The sequence below is a fragment of the Ipomoea nil genome, unplaced genomic scaffold (genome assembly GCF_001879475.1).
Source record: "Ipomoea nil cultivar Tokyo-kokei standard unplaced genomic scaffold, Asagao_1.1 scaffold0706, whole genome shotgun sequence".
NCBI classification, from domain to species: domain Eukaryota; kingdom Viridiplantae; phylum Streptophyta; class Magnoliopsida; order Solanales; family Convolvulaceae; genus Ipomoea; species Ipomoea nil.
The window spans coordinates 2,943,643-2,951,957 of NW_017617134.1; positions in this window are offsets into that span (position 1 = coordinate 2,943,643).

An 8,315-nucleotide genomic window follows, 5' to 3' on the forward strand; every position below is an offset into this window, starting at 1 on the left:
CCATTACAACATATGCATCTATTGCATTCATATTTCTTTTCCTTGTTTTACTATTATTTCTAACTTAATCCCATCTTCCTAACCACAAGGACATAAATAACAACATACAATGTTACTATATTACTTGATACTTTTATCAATTGTCACTACATTTTTATTTTGTTATGAAGAAAAAAAAAACAGTGCAAATTAGTTTCATATTTAACAAATTAATAAATAAATAGATTTTAACTCATTTAATAGCTTTCTAATGAAAATGAAAACTTGAAATTTTTTTAGATGTGTAGTGTGTGTGCGTGTGTGTGTTTTTGTGTGTGTGTGTGTGTGTGTATATATAGTATGGCAAAGAAGTTTGTTAATGCGGGTGTATTAAGTATATAAAATTTAGAAAAAATAGAAATTGTATTCAATAAAATATATTTCGAAACGAATTTTTAAATGTTTTCACAATTTCAATTTCTTTACAAAGAAAACAATTTTTTTGTGGTTCAAATTAAAAAAATAATAATAATATTCAACTCTTATAGCTAGTAAAGTGGATGAGACTTGAGATTGCCTTGTCAATTTAAGGAGTTTTGATGACAATTGAAGAGATCGGGTTGATAGATGTATAGAACCTTTTTTTCAAATTGAGAGACGAGAGTTAAAAGAGATTGAGAGCGATAGAGACGATTAAAGTGAGATGAGACTTGAGAGAGAGGGGATTTCAGTGCTTAGAAAGAGAGAGAGGATTTCGGTGCTTAGAAAGAGAGAGAGAGAGAGAGAGAGAGAGAGAGAGAGAGAGAGAGAGAGAGAGAGAGAGAGAGAGAGAGAGAGAGAGAGCATAGGGTAGAGGGGGAAAATGGTAAAGAACATATAAAGGGTTATGGTTAGACATTTGGATAGGAGGAAATTGGGTTGGCCAACGAAAACAAATTCCATTTAGAGAATTGGGCCGATTTGTTTTCAATTTAGAAAATGTAATGAGTATAAATAATGGAAATATATTCAAATGGAAACGGGGGATTAACAAAGAGGATTTTGGTGCTTATAGAGAGAGAGAGGGGAGGGTAGATGAGGGAAATGGTAACGGGCAAATAAAGGGATATGATTAGACAATTGGAGTTGGAGGAATTAAATTGGGTGGGCCAACAAAAATATTTCATTAATAGAATTTGGTCTATTTGTTTTTAATGTAGAAATGGTAAAAAAAAAATGTAGAAATGGAAAAAAAATTTATATACAAATTAGCCCTTAAAGTATATTTTGTTTACAAAATTGAGTTTGGAGGAAAAAAAAAATAATATTCAATAGGGAATCGAAAAGTAAGATATAGAATATAAATTATATTCCATTTTTGGCTCTTGGAATGTATATATTTTAGAAATTGTATTTAGGTTTTGCCGTTTTGGTTTGTTTTAGAATGAGACATTACGTAAGCATTCAAATTATTGAAATACTCTATATAATAACAAATATTTATTATTAGGGATAGCATATTCTTAAGAATAGTACGTATTTTCATGAATATATAAACTTAAAAAATTATAGAATAAGCGTACTCATAGGAATTCTACACCATTCTAAACATATTCCATGAATCAAACGTGTTATTAGTCTTTTAGATTAATGTGTGTTTTATTCTTCTTTGTTGAATCTTTAATTAGCAATTAGGCATTCTATTACTTTTGATACTATACATCACTGGTAATTTTTAAGCCCAGGCAAACCATAGAATTAGGAAATATAGCATGTAGGAATGATGAGAATAGGACATGGGGTGTTAGACTAAGATGATAGGTAGCTAGTACCATTTCAGCCTCTTTAAATTGTCTTTGATATTTCTGCAAGTACAAAACTCAAGGAATGTACAAGATATTGAATTAAAAGAATGAGAAGATGATGATGACCTAGACATAAGTTGTACCGGTCTCTTATAAACTCTAGTAAGTGTTTCTCTAATCCATCAAATATTTTGGAACATAGGACGTGCCGCGAAATTTTGATGCACGTCCTTGCACGACGCCTTGCTTGTGGCTAATAGCAGTGTACGGGTTGATCGCGCAAAACACATAAGCCCCATGTAACGTTTCTAACTTGGTTGCACCTCTTGCCTTATCTTGTGCCATACCTTCTACCGGATTAAGGATAACCACCTCCTATCTGCATGAACAACCTGTGGAAAACAGGGACAAATACCCGATTCAAGATGTCACCCAAAATGCAGGTTATAATTAAAGATCTTTCGACCCCCAATTCGAACTACTCACACTTCATAAATAAGAATGACAAGTAAAATGTACATATGAGTTTTAAGAACATTGTAGAGGAAATAAAAGGAGTAAGGAAAAGCTTCTCTATGAATATGAAAGGTTGAGGTTTAATCCGACTTCAATCCGCAATTAAAAGATTGAAAAATGTGTTGATGATATGTAATCTAAGCTATTCCAAGCCTAAAAGATGAAAGGAAATAAAGGGAAGCCGACTGAAACTATATCTATGTTTTGCCTCCCCCAAAATACAACACAACGCGTTTAAATACTGTTTTATTACGCATATAATGGCACGACAAAGGGCATGGTCGTGCCTAATTCGCCCAAAATGAGGTGCACACTGCCTCAATTTGGCACGACCTAAGGCACGACTGTGCCAAATCTTTCTGGAATGACCATGACCTGGTGGCCATATCACTCGGCGCGCCAATTCACCTAGCCTGCTCCTTGTTCTTCTTTGTTGATCTAATCCTAATTGAACGGGTTCTTTAACTCCAAGAATACGTGTTATCAATATGTGTGATTTCAAAAATCCAGCACTCAACAACTTACAACCATCTTCCGCCGGAAGGAGTTGTATGATCATTTTAGGCTTTCTAGCAAGGCGACTTATTTGACGACCCTTTGTTAGGAAATAACATAATGTGTGTAGTGGCTCAAATCAGTGGATACTACTTCATCCTCAATCATCCGCATCGCGTGCTGCATGTCCACGTTCCTTTGCACATTATCTTATCTTTGCTCTCATTCTTTGTAATTGACGCATTTGTCTCTCCCTTTACTGTATAAATATGCTATTTCTTTTGTAATGTAAACACATCAATCGAATGCATCAATATTGAATTCATTCCCTTTCCTTCTTTTTGTCCCCACGTAGAATACATATATATATATATATATATATATATATATATATATATATATATATATATATATATATATATTTTTTTTTTTTTTTTTTTTTTTTTTTGTTTTCCTTATACTCTTTTAGAGTTTAATATATATATTTTATATTTTCCCAATTCATCAATTTCTTATTTTGTCATTTAGATATTTTCCCCTATTATTTAACTTCTATAAATATTCTCAATTTTCGATTCTTCGCTTCCGCATTATTCCGCTATATTCCTAACAAGTGGTATCAGAGCGGTTAAATTGAGAGTTATTTTCAAAGATGTCGACTGTTACCAAGTTCGATATCGAGAAGTTCGACGAGAAAATTAGCTTTTCTATCTGGAAGGTTCAGATGGAAGCCGTTCTAACCCAGATCAGTTTGAAGAAAGCGCTAGCTGGGAAGAAGAAGAAACCGGCTATAATGACAGATGTAGATTGGGAAGATCTGGATGACAAGGCACGTTCAACCATTCTTTTGTGCATGTCTAAAGAAGTTCTACGTGAGGTAGTAAGTGAGACGACTGTGTCAGATTTATGGTCCAAGCTGGATGCGCTTTACATGGCCAAAACTCTGGCGAATACGCTACGCCTGAAGGAGCGTCTGTACACAATCCGTATGATGGAAGGTACTTCTATTAAATCTCACTTAGATGAATTCAATTCTATTTTATTGGACTTGGAAAATATTGATGTCATAATTGACGATGAGGATCGTGCTGTTTTATTGCTTGTTTCTCTCCCTAAATCGTACAAGCATTTCAAAGAAATTATGCTGTATGGTAATAGTAGTGATACCCTTACTTTCGACAATGTTAAGTCAAACCTATTGTCCAAAGAAAAGTTTAACTTTGAAATTAAGTATGAGGACAAAGGTGAAGGCTTGACTGTAAGGGGTCATTCACTTGAAACAGAGAGTAGCAATAAAAAATCTAGATCAAAGTCCAACAAATCCTGTAAGTACTGCAAGAAGCATGTGTTAGATATACAATAGTCTAACTAACTATAATAAACCATAGTATACGAGAAACCTGACCTCGTATGATAGCGGAAGCGTAGCCGTGTTGATCTCCAGCCATAGTTGATGTTCCTGTTGTGTTGCCTCTTAACGGTAGACCGTTAGCCATGTTTTGCCTCAGACCTGACTCAAAACCCTAGATGGTGTATTGGTATCTACTGAGCGGTCTGAGTACCGTAACTGAATGTGCTAACAACAACCATCCTGTATCCCATCAATACAGGATTATATTAGGCATAGAGTTTGGTTGACTAACAACTACTAGTTATTAAGTCCAACCACACCACTTAATAAGCCTAGTCAACTTGCACCACTTAATTAAGGCCCTAATATATAATATCAATATATATTATTAGGGAAAATCTTACATTCTCCCACTTGGTGCAAGTACTAGCACAACCTTCATCAAAGAACAAAACTCACGAATCATAGTGATATGTCCTCTATTTAATCAGAGTAGTATCCATTATGGTCACATGCACTTCAATTTTCCAACTTAGGTCTTTAATGAACAAACCCTATGTTTATTCTCGGTACCTTAAGGGATGTTTCTCAAAATACATTATGTGCACAACTGAAGGAGAAAACGCATCCAAATTGTACAAAAGAGTACACTGTATGATCTCTAAAACTTTATAAGCATGCCTTAAGTAGAGATCTCTTAATGTTAGCATAATGCTAATTGTATTCCATGACTTCTTTATAAGTTAACTTTAAGTACTATCTCTAGCAGCTAAGAGCTTGGAGTTGACACGTCTGTCACTCCACTCATCAAAAATAGCCAAAAGATAGTCAAGTCACAGAAGCATTCCAATAACTTAGACAATAAACCAAATGTCTAAGTCCATGAATTTGGAATCTTAAACATACACCATAACTTCCCAAATAACTTCAATGTTCACTTTAAATGAACTGAACATAATGAGTCTTACTTTTATGTCCCACAAAATTGTTTTGAGCCTTACAAACCAAAATGGCTCAGGATCAATTTTGAAGAAACTAAAAACTCTATTAATCACCGAAGAATTTATTAAATTACAGTGCACCACAAGTTAAATGCTTTTGTTCTAATAAATTCCTTAATATTGTTGCAACATTTTCATAAATATGTTGCACAACCAAATGTTCAATAATCTGAACTTATGAATTTATATGAACAAATACAAGATTGATACTTGTGGAATCTTTTGGACTTATTGTCTAACATACAACCCAATTTGGAATGTATGAATACAATAATTAAATCCAAAAACTTTAGTGGAGTATCTTAATGACCTTTTGCTAAATGATCACTCCCACTGATTAAAATATTCTTCAGCGAAATTAATAAAGTGAACTTAATAACATACATACTCATAACTGATTTATTGACCAACTAACAAATGAAGACATAATTCCCCACCATTAGTTGGATATACTAAATAATCAATTTTTGGTTCCAATTAAAGTCCAACGAAATAATGAAGATATATTTCCCCACCATAGTTGGACATACTAAAAAAAAACAAAATACATCTTTCAAAACCAAGTTAGAATTTGGCTCAAAAGATACATTTTAACATTATTGGAATCCAAGAGGTATGTCAAATCACGTAACTTACTACAGTTAGTCCGAAGAACCGAACAAGATTCGTGGATTAATTAATAGAAGTGACTAAATTTTGGGAAGTGACTGAAAAACATGTTTTGCCAATGCAAACCATGAACCTTAGAATTATAATTGAGCTAAATTTATAAATTCTAAGAATTGTGATAAAATTATTATCTAATGGGTGGTGGGATTTATTGACATAAAACTTGCCTTTGGGCTAAAGTTTTAATTCTATTAAATCCAATTAAGAAACCCCTATGATAATATTTTATCTCAATTACTAAAGAGCCAGAAGAATCTAGTGACATAAAACTTGCCTGTGGGCTGAAGTTTTACTCAATTAGATCCAACTGAAAAATTTTATTTATGATGAAATTATTATCAAATGAGTTGAAGAATCAACTGACATAAAACTTGCCTGTAGGCTAAAGTTTTAGTCAATAAGATTCATTGCTATCATTATGATAAAAAACTTAAGAGATCATGTTCCTTTTCTTAATCCCTGTGGGCAAATTAAGAAATATGACCTAAATTTACATCATAAAATTAAACTTCATGATAGAATTGGAAATTATTTACAAATAACCATAAAGTAAATAAATTTATTTATTTCTATCGTTACTGATAAAACTACTAAACTACATTCCGATACATAATTGCCTGTGGGCTAAATTATGACCGTAGTCCAGTATTTCATCCTGATTAATTATACAAATATAACAAAATTGCCTGTGGGCTAAATTTCATCATATTACATACAATTAATCACAAATGATATGTCTAAAACTTTATGTGATCAAAATAAACCGTTTAATATATCATTTTAACAGATTAAGGATGCTGTGGCTACTCCCAAACCAAATTAAAATTATAAGATCACTAGACAATTATCAAATTCTTGCCTAAACTTTATGTGATTAAAACTTAATAATCTTAGGTAGCTGAATATGCTGTAGCATTTCCTTAATTAACCAAGATTGAAAACTCAAGATATTTCAGTAAATTAAAGATGCTTTGGCTATTCTTTAATAAACCGAAATAAAATCACATTGGCAATGAATACTTAAAAATTTTGACAAACAGATTATACCAGATTGTGATGGGAAAATCTAAATATACTCCAAGGAAAGGTGGTTAGAGACTAAGTCTCACTGAAAACTAATTCCTTAAATAGAGTATCAATTTAAGGAGACTAGTGGCTCAAGATGTTCTTAAGTCATGGCCATTAAAACTAGTATGTCTCCAGGATTCATATATACTTAATGTATAACTGTTTGTGGGTATGAACCTAAAACTGTAGGGTATATACCAGAAAACTGTAGGGTTCACCTATGATTAAAGCTTAAAGAGTGAACTAAAAATAGCGGACTAAATGTGCATAAATTCAAGCACTACCGCGACTAAAGTTTATGCATAAGTCCAACTTAAATAGGGACTAATATAATTTCATCCCAAAATATGCATTGCTAAAGGCATAATAAAATTGCATAATTTAAAACAGAATATTATGCTTAGGACAAATATGCATAAAATTAAACATTAAACTCATATATTCCAAATAAATTGCATAACTTAAAGCAATTTACAATATGAAATTTTAAAGTATAAACTTAATATTCAAACACCGATGAGTCCAAACCAAAAGATACCCAACATTTTGAATAATAATGTACTGAATATATACTTTAAAATTTTTTTAAACTGTAAGCCCATGGAAAAATGTTTTAATGCATAAAGATCAAATTTATGAGAAATAACTGAATTTACAAATTTAAACAATATCAAACCAAAAGGATATGCTAGCATTTGTAAATTAAAATCTCATAAGCCCTAATTGCATAATTAAACTTAATATTATGCACTTAATATGATCGAATGCATAACACAATCTAGAGAGTATGAACTAACTAAATGATATGAATTTAAACCAAATATTCATTTATTCATACTTAACTAAATATGGGCAATCATAATTCAAAGAACTAAATGAATTATGGAATTAATGGCAAAAGTCAATTGCCTAGCAAATATGTTTTTCCAAGATTACTAAATTGATTCAAAATCACTCTCCATAACCCAGTTGATAATATTATTATTATTAATGACAAAATTGCAAATAACCAAAATAGCAATAAATAGCCATAATAATATTATCACATTAAGTAGGAGACTAAATATGAAAAAACAATGGTTAAAACTGCTAACATTTATAAACGTTTTCGAAAATTTTGAAAACTTAATAAAATCTGAAATCCGAAAAACATTAATGTCAAGAAAAATATTTTCTTAACTGGAATATTGTCACATTTATTTATATGGAAACAGCTCAAGGTACATATCTGAATACCATAACAATATTAATGTTATCATCATTAATTAATTATTAATAGCAATAAATAACATTATAATCACTATTAACATTAACAATAACGACAAACTAAATTATGGTAATGCGCCTTCAAATGTTTCCATTTTTCTAAAGATAAAATATGTGACTAGTCATAATTAGCGATTAACCATAACTGTAGCACTAATTATCAATAATAACCATAAAAGATAATTA